At 33.4% G+C, this 21,117-nt stretch overlaps 1 protein-coding gene and 1 long non-coding RNA gene across 5 annotated transcripts in view; one reads left to right on the forward strand and one right to left on the reverse strand.

Moving 5' to 3' along the window:
- The window catches only part of LRRTM4 (leucine rich repeat transmembrane neuronal 4), a 771,510-nt gene that overhangs the window by 43,719 nt on the left and 706,674 nt on the right, over positions 1-21,117 (reverse strand). The gene's annotated exons all lie outside the window — the stretch shown is intronic.
- LOC129461897 (uncharacterized) lies at positions 9,883-19,658 on the forward strand. Its single transcript, XR_008650717.2, has 3 exons — positions 9,883-10,362; positions 15,494-15,598; positions 18,903-19,658. It is a non-coding gene; the product is annotated as an uncharacterized lncRNA (long non-coding RNA).

Raw genomic sequence — 21,117 nt, forward strand, 5'->3', positions numbered from 1 at the left:
GAGATTGGTCTGGGCAAAGATTTATTTTTATTTTTTGCACATGAACCAAAAAGTATGGGTAACTAAAGCAGAAATAGACAGACAAATGGTATTATATCAATCTAAAAAACTTCTGCATAGCCAGGGACAGAGTGAAGGGACAATCTCCAGGATAAAAGAAAGTATTTGCAAACTATATCATCAAGGGTTAATATCCAAAATATATAAGGAACTCAAACCACTCAATAGCAAAAAACAAATGACCTGATTTTAAAAATGGGCAAAGAATCTGAATAGACATTTCTCAAAATAAGACAAACAAATAGCCAATTAATATATGCAAAAATGCTCAACATTACTGATCATCAGGGAAATGCAAATTTAAACCAAAATGAGATACTACTTTACACCTGTTCAAATGGCTATCATAAGACAGACAAAAAAGTACATGTTGGCGAGGTTGTGGAAAAAAACGAACCCTTGTACACTGTTGATGGGAATGTAAATCAGTATAGCCAATGTGTAAAAGGATATAGAGGTTTCTCAAAAAATTAAATATAAAACTAACAGATGATTCAGCAGTATCACTCCTGGGTACATATCCAAAGGAAATAAAATCAGTGAAAAGCTTTCTAAAGAGTAATTTTTTAAAGAGTATTTGAAGAAAAGAGTTAACGTGGCAGGTCTAAAGATGCTATCCTCATAAGATCCTGCTTACAAATTATAAGGGTTAACACTTGGCTGGCATCTGGGAACTTGGATATTGTGACGGTTTCCTTCATCATAACTAATAACAGTGCTTCACAGTCCCTGAAATATCTGTACAAACAGTATGTTTTATGCTATGCCAAAAACCTGATTTTCCTCTGGAAGTCTGAAATTTGAGTATGTGCTGGATAGAGGGTACCTACATGACTAGCCCGCAACAAAAACTTGAAGACTGAGTCTCTAGTGAGCTTTTCTTGTAGACATTTCCCATGTGTTGTCACAACTCATTGCTTGAGGAATTAAGTGCTTTCTGTGTTACTCTGGGAGAGGGCTCTTGATAGTTTGCACCTGGTTTCCTACAATGTTACTCCAAGTGCTGTTTTTCTTTGCTTTGTGCCATTTTGCTGCAATAAATTGGACCTGTGAGTGTGACTACATGCTGAGTCCTCCAAGTCTTCCTACTAAACCCTGGAGATGATCTTGGGCACCCCTGACACAGAGTGATAATACCTTTGTTGATGATGTTATGTAGAAACAGGCATTCTATTGTATTTTGAGATTTTTTAATTTGTTATTTCTTGAGAATCCTTTGGGACTATGTATCAAAACTTGTTATATGTCTACCTTTTGATTTGAAAATTGCGTTGCTTGAAATTCTATTTGAAAAATACACACACAGCTTCTCAATGTTATTCATAAATACAAAACACTGGAGATTATTCACCAAAGAGGACTGGATAAATAAGTTATGACACATCTAAGTATCAGCCATATTCTGTGCTAATTTGTGGTGTGTATATTTTAACTGGCCGATGCTCTTTTCCATGCCCTGTTAAAATATTTGATCATTTCCACTGGGTACATCTGTACAAGAGACTATGCATACTATATATAATATGCATCATCTGTACAAGATACTATGCATACTATATATATATACTATATATGCATACTATATATAATATTCATAGTATCTTGTACATATATATACTATATATATAGTGTATATATTTATATATCTACTATATATACACTATATATATACTATATATACACTATATATATACTATATACACTATATGGTATATATACTATATATATACTGTATATAGTATATATATAGTACATATATACCATATAGTGTATATAGTATATATATAGTACATATATACTATATAGTGTATATAGTATATATAGTATATATACTATATATATTATAGTATATACTATATATATTATTAATATATAGTATATATAGTAAATAGTATAAAATATATAGTATAGTATATATATACTATATATACTATATATAGTATATATAGTAAATAGTATATATTATATATTCTAGTTATATGTACTATATACACACTATATATAGTATATATAGTGTATATATAGTACATATAAATATATATACTATATATTAATATAAATATATAGTATATATACTATATTAATATTTATTAATATTTATATAAATATATATTAAAATATATTAGTATGTATATAAATATAAATATATAAGTTTAATATATATTAAAAATATTAATATTTATATAAATATAAAATATAAATATTAATAGATACTATATATACTATATATTTATATATAAATATATAGTATGTATAAATATACTATATATATAAATATATATATATATAAATATATAGTATATATATACTATATACTATATAATAATTATATATAGTATAGTATATATACTATATATAGTATATATACTATACTATATATAATTATATTATAATATATATAGTATATATTATAGTATATATACTATATAATATAGTATATATAGTATATATTATATATAATATATAGTTATATGTACTATATATACTATATATAGTATATATAGTATATAGTGTATATATAGTATATAGTGTATATATAGTATATATATAAATATATATACTATATATAGTATATATATGTACAAGATACTGTGAATACTATATATAGTATGCATATATATAGTATGCATATATATAGTATGCATATATAGTGTATATATATATATATATATATAGTATGCATAGTATCTTGTACAGATGTACCCAGTGGAAATGATCAAATATTTTAACAGGGCATGGAAAAGGGCATTGGCCAGTTAAAATATACACACCACAAATTAACACAGAATATGGCTGATACTTAGATGTATGATAACTTATTTATCCAGTCCTCTTTGGTGAATAATCTCCACTGTTTTGTATTTATGAATAACATTGAGAAGCTGTGTTTGTATGTGTGTTCTCATGTTTTCAAATAAAATTTCAAGCAACACAATTATCAAAAGGTAAACATATATATACTATATATATAGTATATATAACTATACACTATATATAGTTACGTATACTATATACATAGTGTATAGTTATATATACTATATATACTATATATATACTTATTTATACTATATATAGTATATATACTATATATACTATATATACTATATATAGTATATATAGTATATATACTATAAATATATATACTATATAGTATATATAGTATATATACTATATATAGTATATATGTATATATAGTAAATATACTATATATACTATATTTATAGTATATTATACTATATATACATATATACTATATATAGTATACTATATATTATATAGTATACTATATATATACTATATATAGTATATTATACTATATACATATATATGCATATATAGTATATATGTATATATAGTATATATATGTATATATATACTATATGTATATATAGTATAATATACTATAAATATTATATCACATTAATATAACAATGATATATATAGTATACATGTATATATACATATATACATAGTATATATGTATATATACATATATACATAGTATACATGTATATATACATATATACATAGTATATACTATATATCATTGTTATATTAATGTGATATAATATATATATATCATTGTTTTATAAAAAATTAGACAAGCACTTCTCAAACTGCTCAAAGTTTGATTTGTCAATAGTTTTTGTTAAAGCCTGCCACAAGATAATTTAGGTGAATGTAGAAAATCGTATCACTAAATAGCAGAAGTTTGACCATTTTCTAAATATTTGAGTTGCCTGTCAGTCATTTATGATAAAAATGAATAGGCACCCATTGTAATAAAGCGGGAGATTGACTATGACCTGTGTTTTATTTTTTATTTTATTTTTTGGCCTGACAAAGCCTGTTCTTCTCAAAACCTCTTGAAAAGCTACTTAAACTTTTAATGAAGATTGAAGCCTCATGGAGACAGGAATCAAGGTCCTTAACCTCTTTGTTTAGAGGTTGGATATTCTATAATTTTAGTGAGTGGAGAATATCCTAATGAAATTCCACTTGTGGGAAAAAGCCCTAAAAAATGTGTACAAACATCCATATGGAGATGGACAGGGGAAAGTTACATTTACTTATGATGGAACCAAAATTGTGTTGGCATCAATTTGTCTGCCACAGCCAGTGAAAAGCAAGGGATGATGGGATAAATCATTGACTTCTGAAAGAAAAAACTACTTAAATAAACTGTTGTTTTATATGAAGGTGACAAAAGAGGTTCTAAAATATTCAGGGGCTCAAGTAACATATATTTAAACATATTGAAGATTTGCTCCAAGTGACAGAAAGAGTTAGTAAAATCAGAAATTTAGGACATAAATCATGCAGATCAAACTTACTGAAAATATATTAAGTTCTCCTTCTACCAGTGAGAACAAGGAAGCATATACTTAATTGGGTGTTCATTTAAATTAATGCTTTTAGGGCAATTCATAGTGATCTTTTCTTTAGTTTATACTAAACCAGAGTTGAGATTTAAGATGCTAATGACACATACCATGTATGAAGCAGTATGTTAAACCATCACGCATCCGCCAGAAAAAAAAAAAAAAAAAAACCCACTTCTAAGTGCCTTGAAGGTACTTCCCCTTACTGCAGACCTCCATAAAAAAAAAAAAAAAAAAAAAAAACACCTCACACCCTGACTTTGGGGAGTAGCCTTCGACTTTCCCTTAGAGGTGCTGTTTTCCCTTAGGCACAAGTTTTAATAAATCTTTTTCTATCTCTGTTATTGTGGTCTCACCTGATTTCTATCTCGAAGGACCACAAGAACCCTAGGCTTACAGCTCCAGGGGTTGGGACCTGATATTGTTGGGGGCCAGTATTCAGCCTATTACAGCTACAATCAACGAAACTAAGATGCACGTACAGAAGAAGGCAAAATATTGAAAGCAAAATACAAAACTTAGAAACATATTTAAGCACAATAAAAATTCAGTTTTCAATGAGGTTGATATTTCAAATGAGTGGGAAAGGGCTTTATTGAACAAATAACTAGGCACTCGGAAAAAGGAAAAGTAGAACCTACCTTAAACTGTAAAATTAGAAGAACTCATTTTGAACATCTTAAACCAGATGCATGTATGAAAATTAAAACCAGCCTGTGCCGTGGCTCACACCTGTAATCTCCGCACTTTGGGAGGCCGAGGAGGGTGGATCACTTAAGGTCAGGAGTTTGAGACCAGCCTAACCAATGTGGTGAAACCCTGTCTCTACTAAAAATACAAAATTAGCAGGGCGTGGTAGCATACGCCCGTAATCCCAGCTACTTGGAAGGCTGATGAAGGAGAATTTCTTGAACCCAGGAGGCGGAGGTTGCAATGAGCCGAGATCACGTCATTGCACTCCAGCCTGGACAACAAGAGGAAAACTCCGTCTCAAAACATTTTTTTAAAAAGAAAAGAAAATAAACATATTTATAAATGAATAACATAGTTGAACATTTTTATAAACTTGAAATAAATACATTACAAAGTAATACTAAAAAGAGAAGTTAAAAAATGTGTGTAAAATTTAAAATCTACATTTTAGAATGGTGATAAGATATTGTAAAAATTCAAAAGAAAATGACAATTTATCAATCTACCAGCATATATATATTATAATGACATATAGCAGATTAGGATTTTTAATATATATTGGTACTTAGAAAAGATAAACATCTTCATAGAAAAATGCACAAGGAACCTGAAAATGAATTTCATAAATAAAAAAAACCAATGACTTATAAACTTATGGCCATACAAAAATTCACTGGCAAACAGATAAATATCCATTAAAAATTAATGAGACATCAACAAATTATCAGTGAAGAAAATTTAAAAACATTTTTATAAAATGCACCGTAGGTGAAGTGTGATCAAATAAAATAGGCTGCTTCTACATTCACGGGTGTGTGTTAACTGCTACGAACCTACCTCAATATGGAGCTAAATACCCTACTTAGTCATTTAACAAATCCAATTCACGGAATTGATTCAAAGAAAATAATGAACACTGTTTGACTATGGGAATGGTCACTGAAATAAAGTACGACAAATTTTCAACTGCAAGGACAAGTTAAATGAATTGTGGTATGCCCTCATTGTTTAACATGGCGCAAATATTGAATATTTTAAAGTGAAGAAACAGACAGTTATAAGTAAATATGTTCCCAGAATATGTATTATAAACATATATATATGCAAAGTTATACAATTAAATCAACTTTGGGGATTTCTGTTTGCCATAATCATGATTTTCTATTTTTATTTTCATTATTTCTTTATTTTATTATTATTTTTTGAGGCTAAGTCTCACTCTGTTGCCCAGGCTGGAGTGCAATGGCGTGATCTCGGCTCACCGCCACCTCCGCCTCCCAGGTTCAAGAGATTCTTCTGCCTCAGCCTCCCAAGTAGTTGGGATTACAGGCATGTGCCACCATACCTGACTAACTTTTATATTTTTAGTAGAGGCAGGATTTCACCATGTTGGTCTCGAACTCCTGACCTCGTGATCTGCCTGCTTCAGCCTCCCAAAGTGCTGGGATTACAGGTATGAGGCCTCAGCCTCCCAAAGTGCTGGGATTACAGGTGTAAGCCACCACATCCGGCCTATTTTCTTTTCTTCTTTACTTTTCTTTCTTTTCTTTTCTTTCCTCTTTCTTTCTCTTTCTTTCTTCTTTCTTTCTTTCTTTTCTTTCCTTCTTTCTTTCTCTCTTTTCTCTCTCCTTCCTTCCTTTTTCTTTTCTCTCTTCTCTCTTCTCTTCTCTTCTTTCACTCTTGTTGCCCAGGCTGGAGTGCAAGTGGCACGATCTCGACTCACTGCAACCTCCACCTCCTGGGTTCAAGCGATTCTCCTGCCTCAGCCTTACTGAGTAGCAGGGATTACAGGCACCCACCACGACACCAGGCTAATTTTGTATTTTTAGAAGAGACAGGATTTCATCATGTTGGTCAGGCTGGTTTCGAACTCCTGACTTCATGATCTGCCTGCCTTGACCTCCCAAAGTGCTGGAGTGAGCCACCGCAACTAGCCTATTTTCATTGTTTCTTACTTATTCATGTATTTTCTTTTACCTTCATTTAAAAGTTACCTGTAATGTTCATTCATTGCTTTTTCACAATAAAAATGTTTTCCTACTACATTGAAAATATATATACATTGATTTTGGGGAAAAAAAAAGCATACACTTATAAAGGAGAGACAGGAACTACCTGAAATCCAATCATGCTGAAAGAAACACAATCACAATTTTGGGGGTTGCGTTTTATTTACTGATGCAAATATATAATTTATCCTATTTTCAAATATGCAAAACTACTGTTAACATTTTTTATCTTTTAGCACACTTTTATTTTCTTAAAGGTAAAAACCAGTATTCCGAAGTCCGCTTCCAAATTCCTAGAACTGGTGTAGGATGATTCTGGAATATGCCATTACTTGCCCAAGTAAGGTGGAATGTTGTCTGGCCAGGCCACTTTCCTGCAACACATTCCATCAGGAAACTCAGAAACAATAGGAATTGCTGAGCATTTTCTGCTGAACTTTTTTTTTCAGTTCAACTCAGAAAACAGATGGCAATCTTCCCATTTTAAAAAGATGTTTTCCTCCATTTCTTTTCCATTTTAGCAGACAGTAAAGAATTCAAATTATATAATATCTCTGTCCTCCACACCAGCTGTGTTTTGTGTTTGTCAGATGCTTAGAGTGATTTTCAAAACAGCTGGGTTTTCTCAACCATATTTTACCCCAATTATCTTTCTCCATGATCTTCAAAGCTATTTCAAATGATTTTTCCCCTGATTCAATACACATGTTTATAGTATAAAAAAAATTTAGAAAATAGAGAAGAAAATGATGAAGAAAATCAGAGTCAGCTATAATGACACCAACCAGTGATAAATAACATTAGCATCCTTTTATCAGTGGTCAGTCTCCTATACATACACATACATGCGATCCTATTGTACATTTTGTTTTGTAAGCTTTACACCTTATAAAATAGCTTTAATGGTTTCCATTTTTATTCAGTATTTTTCTAAGTGTGGACTTTGATGTTTGCAGTCCCTCACTCCCACTCGCCCCCTCCCCAGTGTTCCCTTATCAGTTATGTCAGCTCCTTCTTTTAAGTGCTCAGGACTAAAACCATGGACTCTTCCATGACTCTTAATTTTCACAAACTACATCCAATTCTCAGAAAATCCTAGTAACTTTACCAGGGGGAGAAAATTGTAACCTACATACTTCCTACCCTTCCCCTGCTAATCCCTCAGCCAGGCAATCACTAATTCTTGTCTTGTCTATGAGAGCAATTTCTCTTCTTCCATTCTTGCCTCCCCTACCTTTGGTTAAATGTAAGTCAGACCACGCACTCCTCTGCTTAGTGTCTGCCATGCCATACTATCACCCTGAAAATAAAAACCAAATACAAGCCTTGGCCTACAAGAACCTGGACGAGTGGCCTTTGCTGCCTTCCTGATGTATTTTTCTTCTCTGCTTTCTCATGTGGATCCAGCCACAGTTACTTGCTTAATAATCCTTGGACATGCTGAGCTTGCTTCTGAGTGTCTTTGGACTTTCTGTTTTTTCTGGATGTTAGACCTTTCCCAAGATAGCTTCATGGTACCTTTTCGCACTTTATACAGTTCCTATTCAAACCTCATAGACTCCTGCCCTGACCAACCTATAAAAAATTCATCAGCTGTGACTTGTTCTCCATTCTGCTTTACATTTCTTCATAGCTTGTATCACCAGCTGATATTATGTTCCATATTGATTTACTCATTTTATTTTCTACATCCCCTACTAGAATGTAAATGAAATGAAGACAGAGATATTGTCAGTTTTTGTTAACTATATTCCCAATATCTTGAAAATGAGTGGCATACTACACTCACTCACTAACTGATGAACAATTCTCCTTTAATTGAACAGTTTTTGTTTTTTCTTGTAAGTGACAATTCCAATTCTTGATTACGTCTTAAGGGCAAATTCTAAAAAGCAAATTATTTTTAAAATTTGAACATTTTGTAAGATTATCCTCAATAACAGATTTTTCTAATTTATGCTTCCACCAAAAGAATATAACCTAATTTCACCAAAAGGATATAAAATAGAATAACTGTTTTCTTATAATCTTATCACACTGAGTTTTATTATTTTTGCTCTTATATTTTTGATTTGCTTGTAAGAATAGGTGCTTGTTTTAGCATATTAGCTATTATTGATAAAATAGTTTTGAGATCATTTTTGTAAACAGCCTGCTACATAGTGAGGTATTAATACAGGTTAATGAATAAACAAAAAATGTCTAAATATGTTTCTTTTGCCAAGAAGTCTTAAAATCTGTAGAAATTATATTCCAAATATAAAAGTCTATGGTTTTTAACCTGCTTTAACTTAACTTCCTTACTTAGTTTCTATTTGTTTTACTAAAATATTAAAGTTCCTGCTTCAGTAGGATTATTGGCCTCTTAATGTAAAAGGTGCTTTGAAATCATTGGCTAAACAATAAAAGCATGGAGATTACCTTTGAATGTGCTTTCTCAAGGAATGAAAATTTAAGAGGTTTAGTTCTAGTTATTACACAACATTACACACTCTCTCTTACCATTGACACATACTGTGGGTTATTCTGAGAAATACCATACTGTTCAATAGCACACCTGGTAATATTGTAACCACTGGTTAAAAAAAAAGTTAATAACTAGATTCACTGAAAACAAATCAGATGTTTGGATGTGACTAATTGAAATACAGAAAGGAAAATGAAAAGTCCTTATTCTAACCAAGCACCCCCACCCCACCCTGTCCAGCACTGCACTTTAGTCTCCTCCTTACCTTTTACCAGCCATGAACCCTGGAATTTCCATAGTTAACTTCTTTCTGTTAAGGCTTTGCTGCAAAAGGTTATTACTAACATGCTTAAATATAGAGTTCCTGACATAGGCACCCAATGAATATATTTTCAAGAGTGCATGAATTAATTAATCTTGGCAGAGAAAAAATAAACATTAGCACCCTGTAGTTCTTTCGTCTTTGTGTTTTATCCAATTTTGTAGTTGCTACAAAGCAGCTTGAAGGCCCAAGATGGATGAATAGGCATTTTGAAGAGGAAAACGTGAGCAAGGACAAAACAACACTGGCTGGGGACTCTTGGGAGGAAAGCAAGCTGTCTGAGAATTCAGAGGTGGCAGCCAGACCATCGCCTCTACTCTACATTGCAAGCTTAGCTAAGGCCATTCATCTGATGGAAAAACCTATTCCCTTTGGCTCTCATTTCAGTCAGGAGGTCTACCTTGTTTCTGCCATGTACGTGTCTAGCAGGTGAGTGTGTTCATGTAAAATGCAAGGGTTAGCATAAGAGAGTTGTAAACACCAAAAGGACTGACTTCATGTATGTATGACCTGTGCACCCATCTTTAGAAGGGTCCCATGTTTGCTCTATGAAATAATTTTTGAACAAAGTCATCTCATTTTTATTTTACCTGTCTTGAACAACAGGAGGCAGCCAATTAGAATCCAAATTCTCAAGAGCTGAAAGCAAGCCTTCATTTGAGTAGGAAGATTAGAAATTTGCAGGGATGAAGGATAGGAAAACATGTAAAACTGAATTTCTTTCCTAGGTCTTACTCATTGCTTTTGTTATATAATAGCTTTACTCCTTTACTTTTCTTATATTAAGCCCCTTTTCCATACTCCCATTATACTAAATATGTTTCCTAAGAATTGTATTTCAAACACTGAGTTTTTTTCCTGGAGCAATAAAACATTAAAATAACTTATACTCCTTTTGATAGATAGTTATTTGAACGTCATAAAGCACTAAGAAAAATTTATAGGGTAACTGAATAATAAACACAGCTAGTGGAAGCCTTTGAGATCTGGAAGGAGGAGTGAAACAATGTATGCTTCCTCCTACCCCATATATCTAATCCAATTTTCAGATCTAGGATCCATTCTAGTCTCTTAAACACCACATAAACTTCTTTGACATTTAATTATATTATGTATATGCCTGGTACTATAGAAGAACTGACAGAATGAAAACTTCATTGAGTGTTTTCCTGGCTGCTAACCAATGAAATGCTCTCTGAGAAGGAATAGTGGTTAACAAATGCTGGTAGGTGTAATGGCCCTGGCAGTAAATTCTCCATTCTTAAGAGACTGTTGGGAAGGCCTGAGAGTGGCAGCTTGCTAAACTGTGGTTTAAATTGACTGGGAATACTTGCTAAGATTGAAATGAGATTTAATAGGCTCAGCATGGGTTTGATAAGAGCCTGTATTACCAAGAGACACTTAATTCAGTATAATTATTGGCTTTAGGTTATAGACGGGTTGCTTCCAGCCCCAACACTTTCCTATGAAGGAGACTGTTACAAATAAGCTCGCTCTTTCTTTCTTTCTTTCTTTTCTTTCTTTCTCTTTCTTTCTTCCTTCCTTTCTTTTCTTTCTTTTCTTTCTCTTTATTTTTCTCCTCCTCCTCCTCTCCCTCCTCCTCCTCTCCCTCCTCCTCCTCCTCCTCCTCCCCCTCCTCCTCCCACTCCTCCTCCCCTTCCTCCTCCCCCTCCTCCTCCCCCTCCTCCTCCTCTCCTTCCTCCTCCTCCTCTCCTTCCTCCTCCTCCTCTCCTTCCTCCTCCTCCTCCTTCTTCTCCTGCTTGCATTAAGGCAGCTTTTATGTGCCTTAGTAAAGATGATATTAATATTTAATTATCATTAGTGGCCACACTGAATTTATACATTGAAATAGGATTTTTCCAAGTCAAGTCAGATTGTGAGAAAGTTTGCCCATTTTCTCTAAAAAAAATTCCTCAACCAACATGGTGAAACCCTGTCTCTACTAAAAATACAAACAATTAGCTGGCATGGTGGTGGGCACCTGTAATCCCAGCTACTTGGGAGACTGAGGCAGGAGAATCGCTTGAACCCGGGAGGTGGAGGTTCCAGTGAGCCAAGATCACCCCATTGCACTCTACCCTAGGCAAAAAGAGCGAAACTCTGTCTCAAAAAAATAAAAATTCCTCAGCTCCACTAAAGGAGGAATACGTGTATATGTGTATATATTTCATTTGGAAAGGTATACCCAGGAAATCACCCCACTGGGGAATTGTTTATAGGAATGATTTTTCTTCACGTAAATCATCAGGAGTGGTTTAATCTTCTTTCTGTCAGACAAGGATAATCTTTCATCAAATGTCTCATGTCTTTTATCAGCCCTGCACTTGCTTGACTTTGTCTAATGTCAGAGAAATACAAAAGCCCAAGTCTGAAGACAATTTCATGACAAGAGATCCCAAGACACAGAATACAAAAATATTTATTGCTACTTCTTATGTCATATTCTTTCTGTTTCTATTTCATTTTTTAAAAATATATAATTTATGTATTTTAGGTGCAAACTAAATTTATGTGAACAGTAAAAAAAATAATCTCAGACAGTACAAAATGATGAAGTAGGCCAAGTTAACTTTTGGCACATTTTTTTTCTTTTGAGTTTTGTGTTAGGACTGATTTATAGGCTTTAGGTTTTATTATCTCTACAGAGGTAGGATGAGGGAGAGTCAAAGGATGTTATTGTTTCAATAAACCTTTTTAAGAATAGTTTCAGATTCACACAAAGATTGTGAAGATAGCACATAGAGTTCCCATATTACACACCCAACTTCAAGTATTCTTACCATCTTACATTACTAATGCACTGGTACTACGTTGCCACAACTATGAACCAAATTGGCAATTATTATTAAGTAAAGTTTTTTTATATTTTCTTAGTCTTTATCTAATATTATTTCCTGTTCCTGGATCCCACATTACGTTTAGTCTTTTATATCTCCTTATCCCCCTCTGGGCTCCGTGTCTCAGACTTTCCTTAATTTTGATGACTTTGAGCATTTTGAGGAGTACTGGTCAAGTATTTTGCAGCATGCCCTCAATTGGGATTTTTCTGATCTTTTTCTCATGACTATACTGAGGTTTCAGTTTTTGGTAAAATACCATTTTCATCCAATCTATTTACTATTTCCATTTTTTTATTTTAAATTTTAAAAATAGAAAAAAGCTTACAGAATAAGATATAAAGAAAGAATAACTTTTTACAGCTGTGAAATGTGTTTGTGTTTTAAGCCAAGTGTTACAACAAGAGTTAAAACACTTAAAGAAGTTTATAAATTAAAAGAATTGTAATAAGCTAAGGTTAATTTATTATTGAAGAAAAAACATCCTGGCTGTTTGTATTCTTTAACATGAGTATCTATTTTGTAATAATGTACACTTGACTCTCCTTATCCATGGTTCTGCATCTGCTGATTCAAACAACCATGGATCAAAAATATTTTAAAAAATAAATTAATGAAAAAAACAAGACAAGAATAAAAAATATCAAGAGCAAAAAATACAATATGACAAATATTTACATAGAATTCACGTTGTATTAGGTATTTATTATAGTAATTGGAGATTATTTGATGTTTATGAGAGGACGGGTGTAGGTTATATGTAAATACTACCCCATTTTATACAAGGGACTTGAGTATCCCTGAATTTTGGTATCCTCAGGGGTCTTGGAGCCAATCCCCCACAGATACAAAGCGATGACTGTAATAACAATAGCAATACTAAAAAGGCTTCAAGATACACACACACACACACACAAAAGCATACCCCATAAATATGTAAAGTTATTAACTGTAATAATTATTAACTGCAATAAACTGAACTAAAAATAAAATAAATAAAAAATATATGCATTTACATTTGTATGTAGTTGGAAGGACACATAAGAAACTAGTAACAAAGGTCCCTGCTGGTGGGGAAGTGTAGTGTACAGATGAGGGGAAGAGGAGGCATGTGTGAGAGAGCTTTACTGTGCTTGTTCTAAAAATGTTCTGCCTTTCAAAACACAGGACAATTTTATCTATTAAAAATAAGAAAAGAAATAAAATTTGTGAAAAATATTATTTGAATGAGTCAGTGACTCTTCACACAAATATTATAGCTGATGTGCCCACTGAAACTTAAACTCAGACTAAATCCGTGAATTAGGTAGATGTTTCTTGCTTGCCAGTGTCAGAAAACTAACTCAAAGAAAGAGTTTAGTTTGGTTAACGGTGACTGTGTTGCTCATGTGATAGGGAGCGGCCTGGCTCCAAGCCTGCCAGAAGCGAGATATTCAAGTTTAATGAGAATGTCCTGCATTTGTCTCTCCACTGTGCTGCTCTATGAAAGTCTGCCCGGCTGGAAGTATGGCTGATAACAGCTGAAAGAGATGATGAAATTAATTAATATCTATCAATTTGAATGATTGAGTACCTGGAATGGCTTAAGGCAGGATCTGACAAATAGTACTATGCAAAGTTAGCAATCAATCAAAGGCAAAGTCATAGTTGTAGTAATAATAATACAAACTTTTATTATTAGCTGATTTGTGTGATTGGATTGTTTTGAAGACTGCAAAAAGTTTGAATCCCACAAAAAGATTGAGATTGGGCAGTATCAGACTGCTTTCTGAAGGCAAGCATTAAACGTAGCAGAAAAAAACTGATTTTGCAGGTAACATAAAGTAAATATGTATCAGAGATGAATCGAATAACATGGAATAATGTAAAATGAAACATAAAGGAATACAAATATAGAGAAATGAATTTGTATATTTTGAATATGTTAGCTTCCACCAATAACTGGGGGGTGGGCTCTTCTAAAACTTTCTGAAATTGATTTTATTATCTTCCCCTTTTTTTCTAAAAAAATACACTTTTAAATTTTATTTTGTTTCTCAGTTATTACTATTATTAATTTTGAGATGGGGAGGTATTGGAATTCCTTAGACTCATGTCTCTATTTAATCCTTGCAGATTAGCAGATACAACCTGGGGGAGATCAAATTCACAAGTCTGTACTGTATCCTCCCTGCTTTCCTGTGTTTACCTGGAGAAGGTGACCTTGCTGGTATCAGAAAGAATCTGATACAGAAAGATTGTTTGTATGCAAAGGGGTTAAAGGACTTAGAGACAAGAAGTGTTTTAGCATAGACCATTAGAAGACCCTGTCTCACAGGGTGCAGGAAACTTTCAGAACTAGGGTCCCCTAGTGCCCACTGGCTGCTTTGACTATGCATCTCACCAACATCTGAAGTGTAATTATTGACCCCTGTCCTAACACAATGATCTTGAGCTGGCTGCTCATCACAAGTATCCAAATATCTACTCAATAGAACTGAAAGTAGAAAAAAATAATAGTCATGAAAGCTATGCTTTACATGCAGTCCAGTAAAGCAGATATTCGCACCAATCATTTATGATGGAATCATAATCTATAGAAGTGGAACATGGAATCTGTATTTTTAAAAAAGACTCCATTGTAACTCTAATAATCAGCCACTATTAATTACATGTTTTCTTAATAATTAGTTTCCAGATGTTTCATAAGCTGGATCAACGTTATTGAATCTTATAAATTTCAGCTGATGACACCGATCAGAAAGCTCCTCAAGCCCACCTTGTTTCCTCTTCCTTCTCCTTTCTCATGACGTGCAAGTGGATTACCTGAACACTGCTTTTACTTAGAGGTAAAGAGTTTTTATTGCTGCTTAAGAACATGCTTTCTCACATAAAAGCCAAATAAGAAAAATAAATGGCTTTTCATGTTTGGGGGAAGTGTACATGCAGAGGATTGCCGTCTATAGAGTCAAAGATACAGTCCTGTCATTGTGGCCTGTGTGTTCAGGTTAAGCCAAATTGTTCTATTGAATCTTAAAATTTTGATATTAACAACAGATGCATTTGCAAGGTCAAAAGAAATCTAAAGAATGAAGTTGTCCTTACTCTCTGAAGAATGCATGGATTCAATCTGAGAGGAGGGAGAAAGAAAGATAATTCCACATGGAGAGAACAGCCTGAAAACCATGAGGAGTGCCAGGAGTGCATGCAATTGTTTCTAGTATCAATGAATCAAGAAATTGCATGCTTGATAATTACTTTTAGTATATGGCAGGAAGTGATATGTCATGGTTAATATGAAAGATTATAAATTTGATTTAGGTTGTTGCTAAGTTGGAGGTTTCACTGGTATATTCAAGTTGGTATGATTATTAAGGAAGTAAAAGACAAAACAATGAAACCTGTGCGAAGTGAAGTTGGGGTGAGCATGTAGGAGATACAGCAATTAACATTTTTGAGTTATGAGGCTGGAAAATGAATGAGTAGTACCTCACTTAGTCCTCACAAAAATACTAGTTATTTTTAAATGAAATAATGGCTTCAGAAAAGTTAGGAAACTTATTCAAGGTCACACAGCTAGTAAATTGGTGAGATTGCATTCTGTAATTCCATTTGGCAGCCAGAGAATGAGGCTATGCCCATATATCACTACTAAGGTTCCCTGAAACTGCCTTGGAAAACTTCCTTTAGTATCATTTTAAAATGAAAAGTGCTTTAAAATATGCTTAAATGGTCTTCGAACAAGAGGTATTTTTAACGATCCTATCAAATTTGCGTTAATGAATCTGGGCTGCAGAGTAACGTCTTCTTGCTTAAGATATGCCATGTTAGTACCTTTCGTGTGAAAAGATTGGTTTTCTTCTCCAGGGAAGAGGAATTGTGTTATTTAGCATAAAGCATATCATAATTCATATAACATAATCATGTTGGACATAACACTAAGGGCTTTCGTGCTCTCTTAAACTCTGAATGAATAAAAATCCAGTTCAAGTTCTTTTTTTTGAGACAGAGTCTCGCTGTCGCCAGGCTGGAGTGCAGTGGCACGATCTCGGCTCACTGCAGGCTCTGCCCCCCGGGGTTCACGCCATTCTCCTGCCTCAGCCTCCCGAGTAGCTGGCACTACAGGCGCCCGCCACCTCACCCGGCTAATTTTTTGTATTTTTAGTAGAGACGGGGTTTCACTGTGTTAGCCAGGATGGTCTCCGTCTCCTGACCTCGTGATCCGCCCCCCTCGGCCTCCCAAAGTGCTGGGATTACAGGCGTGAGCCACCGCGCCCGGCCCAGTTCAAGTTCTTTAAAAAGCTAATGAGGATACAGATGGCAGTAGAAGCATGGCAGTTGTAGTTTGTAGCTTTTAGTAAAGAAAAAGAAAAACAAAAGCTACAGTGAATTAGTCATTGTAATATACATTTAAGCTGGTGACATATTTGTTCTCCCTTAAAGATAATTATTATCTAAAAAATAATAAGACAGAGTAAATTGACTATTGTTTAACTTAAATGTTTTCTTTATACTTATTCTGAAAACATGGTGTTTTATCGATTTGCTGTGTTCCCTTAGTGGATGAATAATATGGTGGAATTTACCTAATAGGACATAATCTCTCATAATAACAAATTTCTATTCAATAGAGCTGCAAGCAGAAAAAAAAAATAAAATGCATGAAAGCTATGCTCTTCCCACAACCAGGGCTGAACACGTTACTAAACTCAATGTCTCAACTAAAATGGTCTCTCAGACTCCTAAGATCCCTCCTGGAGTGAGCAAATGCTTGTATAAAAAGTATTACACATTGAAAGAACTGTGGTTACCAGCCTTCTCTTTTTCAATTCCTCACAAATAGAGTACTGATGCTTTGCAAATTCTCACTCTATGTCTAATTAATATTTAAGGTCAATATTAATTGACCAATTGTTTATCCAATCCAATTAATATTTAAGGTCATGTCTTGATCATGACATGATCAAGCTCACTCATATATCACCCCACCCACACATGCAGATACATACACACAAACATAAAAGCAGCAATACATGTTTCCTGCTAACATTATTCAAAAAAACCGGTTAATCTTAAAAATAAAATTATTAAAGTCATAAACTGAAATAATCACATAAACTACCTAAACTTTAAAGGTTAAAAGTTGAGGTATATTAAATACTAGTAAAACCAGTTTGATTAGTTTTACTAGTAAAGTCAGTTTTATTAGTTTTACTAGTAAAGTTATACTAGTTTTACTAGTTTATATGTTATCCTAAATAATTGTCGACATGGTATGGAACAAAGAAAAGAGCAGAACAATTATTGAAATAAGAATATTGCAGCAAGTAATATTCTGTGTCTAAAACGCCATATTATTTTCCCAACAAATGAGGTTTGATTAAAATAAAATAACTAAAATAAAGCTAAATCTATCCTTCTATAATTAGGAATAAGGTAAAGGTAAACAATCATAATAGTAGCCAGTATTTATTGCCATGTTGTTATGTGCCTTATATATATCATAGAATCATTTTAAAAATATATGAGGCAGATGTTTGTTAATATTTTTCTCATTATACAGATGAGGAAACTGAATCATGGAGAAGTGACATTATTTATTTGTCTACAGTAATAAAAATAGTACGCATACTTCCCAAATCAGAAGACATAAGTAGGAAGTAAAATGTGGTCAAAATAGCAAAACATAGTAAAAGAAACCAAGAAACTAAGAAAGAGCAAGGGAACAGTCTATAATTAAAGACTGATCACTTGGGTCTGGAATATAGACTAACAAACCATATCTTAACATGCTGTTGATAGGTGAAGTACTTAATATATTGACAGATTTCTCACTTCATAATATTTTTGAAAATATCTATTTCAAGAAAATTTTGCATAAAATTGGAAATCAAAGACTTTGCCACACACAACAGTAATACTTGCTTACTTTCTCCACTCTTCTTAAAACTATGATTCATCTTCTAGATTGTTACTCTCAGCCTACCAGTGCAATTAGATCTTTCAGTGAGAAAATAGATAATGCCACAGGGGATTTGCTCACATTTCAGCAGTAGATCGAAAATTCTATTTTCATGTACACTCATCCTTCCTTTCTCAAGTTTTAATAGCCCTATTGTGAAAGGTGAAACCACCTACTTTTTGCTTTTTCAGGAATCCCAGCCCATCTGTACAGCCACTGTGTGATCTGAGTCTTCAGCCACTGTACCTCCTTGGCATGCTGCCATGTTCTAATAATGCCCGTCATAGCAACAATGGCAGCTACAAGAAACCTTGCTGGATCCCACATGTTCTTACAGATATCCACCCCCAGTTCTCTTTTCCTTTAATAAAATTTCTTAAATAAAATTTAAAAAGGAAACTACATGTAGTCTAATTCTTCAACTCCCATTCTGTTTAATCCAAGCTTTTGGTCATGCAACTATGATGAAATTGTTATCATTAAATGCAGTTGGTATTTTCTAAGTTCTCATGTTGCATGGCCACTCTCTCAATCTTTGTTGGATAATCTACTTTGTCCATTTGGCTGCTTTATAGTGCCATTCCTCAGGTCTCCACCTTGGGACTTACTTTCTTCTCATTTTACATTCTGTTCCTAGGCTTTCTAACTTTCACTACATCATCAAATTAGAAGAATAAGACTCAAGGCTGGATTAGGTCCTGGACTAAAGCAATGTTAGTAGGATTAGAGAAGAATGGAGTGTTTAAAAATTGTTCCAGGACACTATGGAAGTAGGAATGAAGGCAAAACAAGCATCTAGGATAAATCACTGTTTTCCTTTTGGTCATAATTTCCGAGAGGCTGTATCACTAGAAGAAATTTGTGATAAAAAAGCAATGGATTCAGTTTTAGATATGTTGTTAATCTTAAAGGAATTAGACAGATAGCACTAACCAACTACGTATAATTGTTTTAGTGGGTTTTGCCTATAGAGAATTACTTACAACACATCATCAATCATCATAAAAATTAATTAAGAGGCCGAAACTCTCTTCCCATTAAAAATAATAGAAAAGTATGCTTAAGCATCAAGCTGGTAATACTGATAATATGCATTTATATTTTCATAGTATATAAAACTGTGAATGGTGTTATTGCACTAATAAAATCCAAAATCATTGAGGCACAAAAGTAGCTAGAAGCAGTTACAGCATCTGAATTCTCCATTATTTCATTTCACCAGTTCTCTGGAGGCTGTGAAAATTAGGGCAAACTGGTAGGACATCACCTAATGTATCTGAAATTCTTTTTTTGCATTGAAATTAAACTGATTGATTATATGTTTTGATGTAAAATTATGGAGTTATTTCAGCATGCTGTGCAAGGGTCTATATTCCACTGACCCTATAAGTACAAAACATAAATAGGAGATACTAATGAACACAACACAATAAGGGGGAGAGCGCTTTTGAGCAGTCTGTGACTAGGTTAAGAAAAAGAGAGTTACTCCTGCAGCAAAATGTGGCATATAATGTGTGATATAGCAAAACAAAGCCAAAACTTTTATGGATGTACATACCTAAGAAGAGATGATAATGCTTTATTTAAATGTATCCCAAAACCTAGCTTCAACAACTTGAGAAAAAAATCATAAAAAGTGATTTAAAAATGCCTATGTCTGGCTCCCTCCACTCCAGTTGGAATTAAATTAAAATAGAAGAAAGACTGAGTGCATCCCTGGGTATTATGTACACTTGAGGATAGATGGCTAGTTTATTTTCCTCCTGAGTTCTAATATAATTACTATATTTTTAAAAGAGAAAAGCCATCATTTCTAAAACATCACAAGAAATTTAAAGGCACACTCCTAGGTGTAAAATGTACAGAACCAGCTTGAATGAAGACCCCAGAGACCAAATTCATTTCAAGGAAAATCAGGAAACAGGATAAAATAAAAATAACCAATATCAACACTGCTGGCAATGCCTGGCATGGAGCATTTCCTTTGACTTCTCTGGCTTCTTGTTATTAAATGCTTTGGTATTAACTGTACAGTAGAAAATAATGCATTAATACACTCAGCAAATGCTTATCCCAGCAGGGGGAATGAAAAAATTGTGTTTTTTTCCCAAAATGTCAACATTCACACCTTATTAAGGTGAGCCATAAGGAAAATACAACAGTCTTGCCAAACTGGAAGGCAAAGAGAAACTCACCAGTGAGACACCTCTCTCTCCCTGTTCCTCTTGGGGCATCCTCATTGCATCATATAGTACCTGACATATGTTGGAACAGAGTCCAATGACTTCTTTAGGGGGATACCAAGAAAGTTAATCTATGTTCGTTTTGGAAAATAGTAGAACTGAATAAATGTTTATTGAATCAATAAAAATAAAACAAACCAAACTGGGCCCATGAAAATATTTA

This window comes from Symphalangus syndactylus, chromosome 14 (assembly GCF_028878055.3).
Source record: "Symphalangus syndactylus isolate Jambi chromosome 14, NHGRI_mSymSyn1-v2.1_pri, whole genome shotgun sequence".
Taxonomy (NCBI): Eukaryota; Metazoa; Chordata; class Mammalia; order Primates; family Hylobatidae; genus Symphalangus; species Symphalangus syndactylus.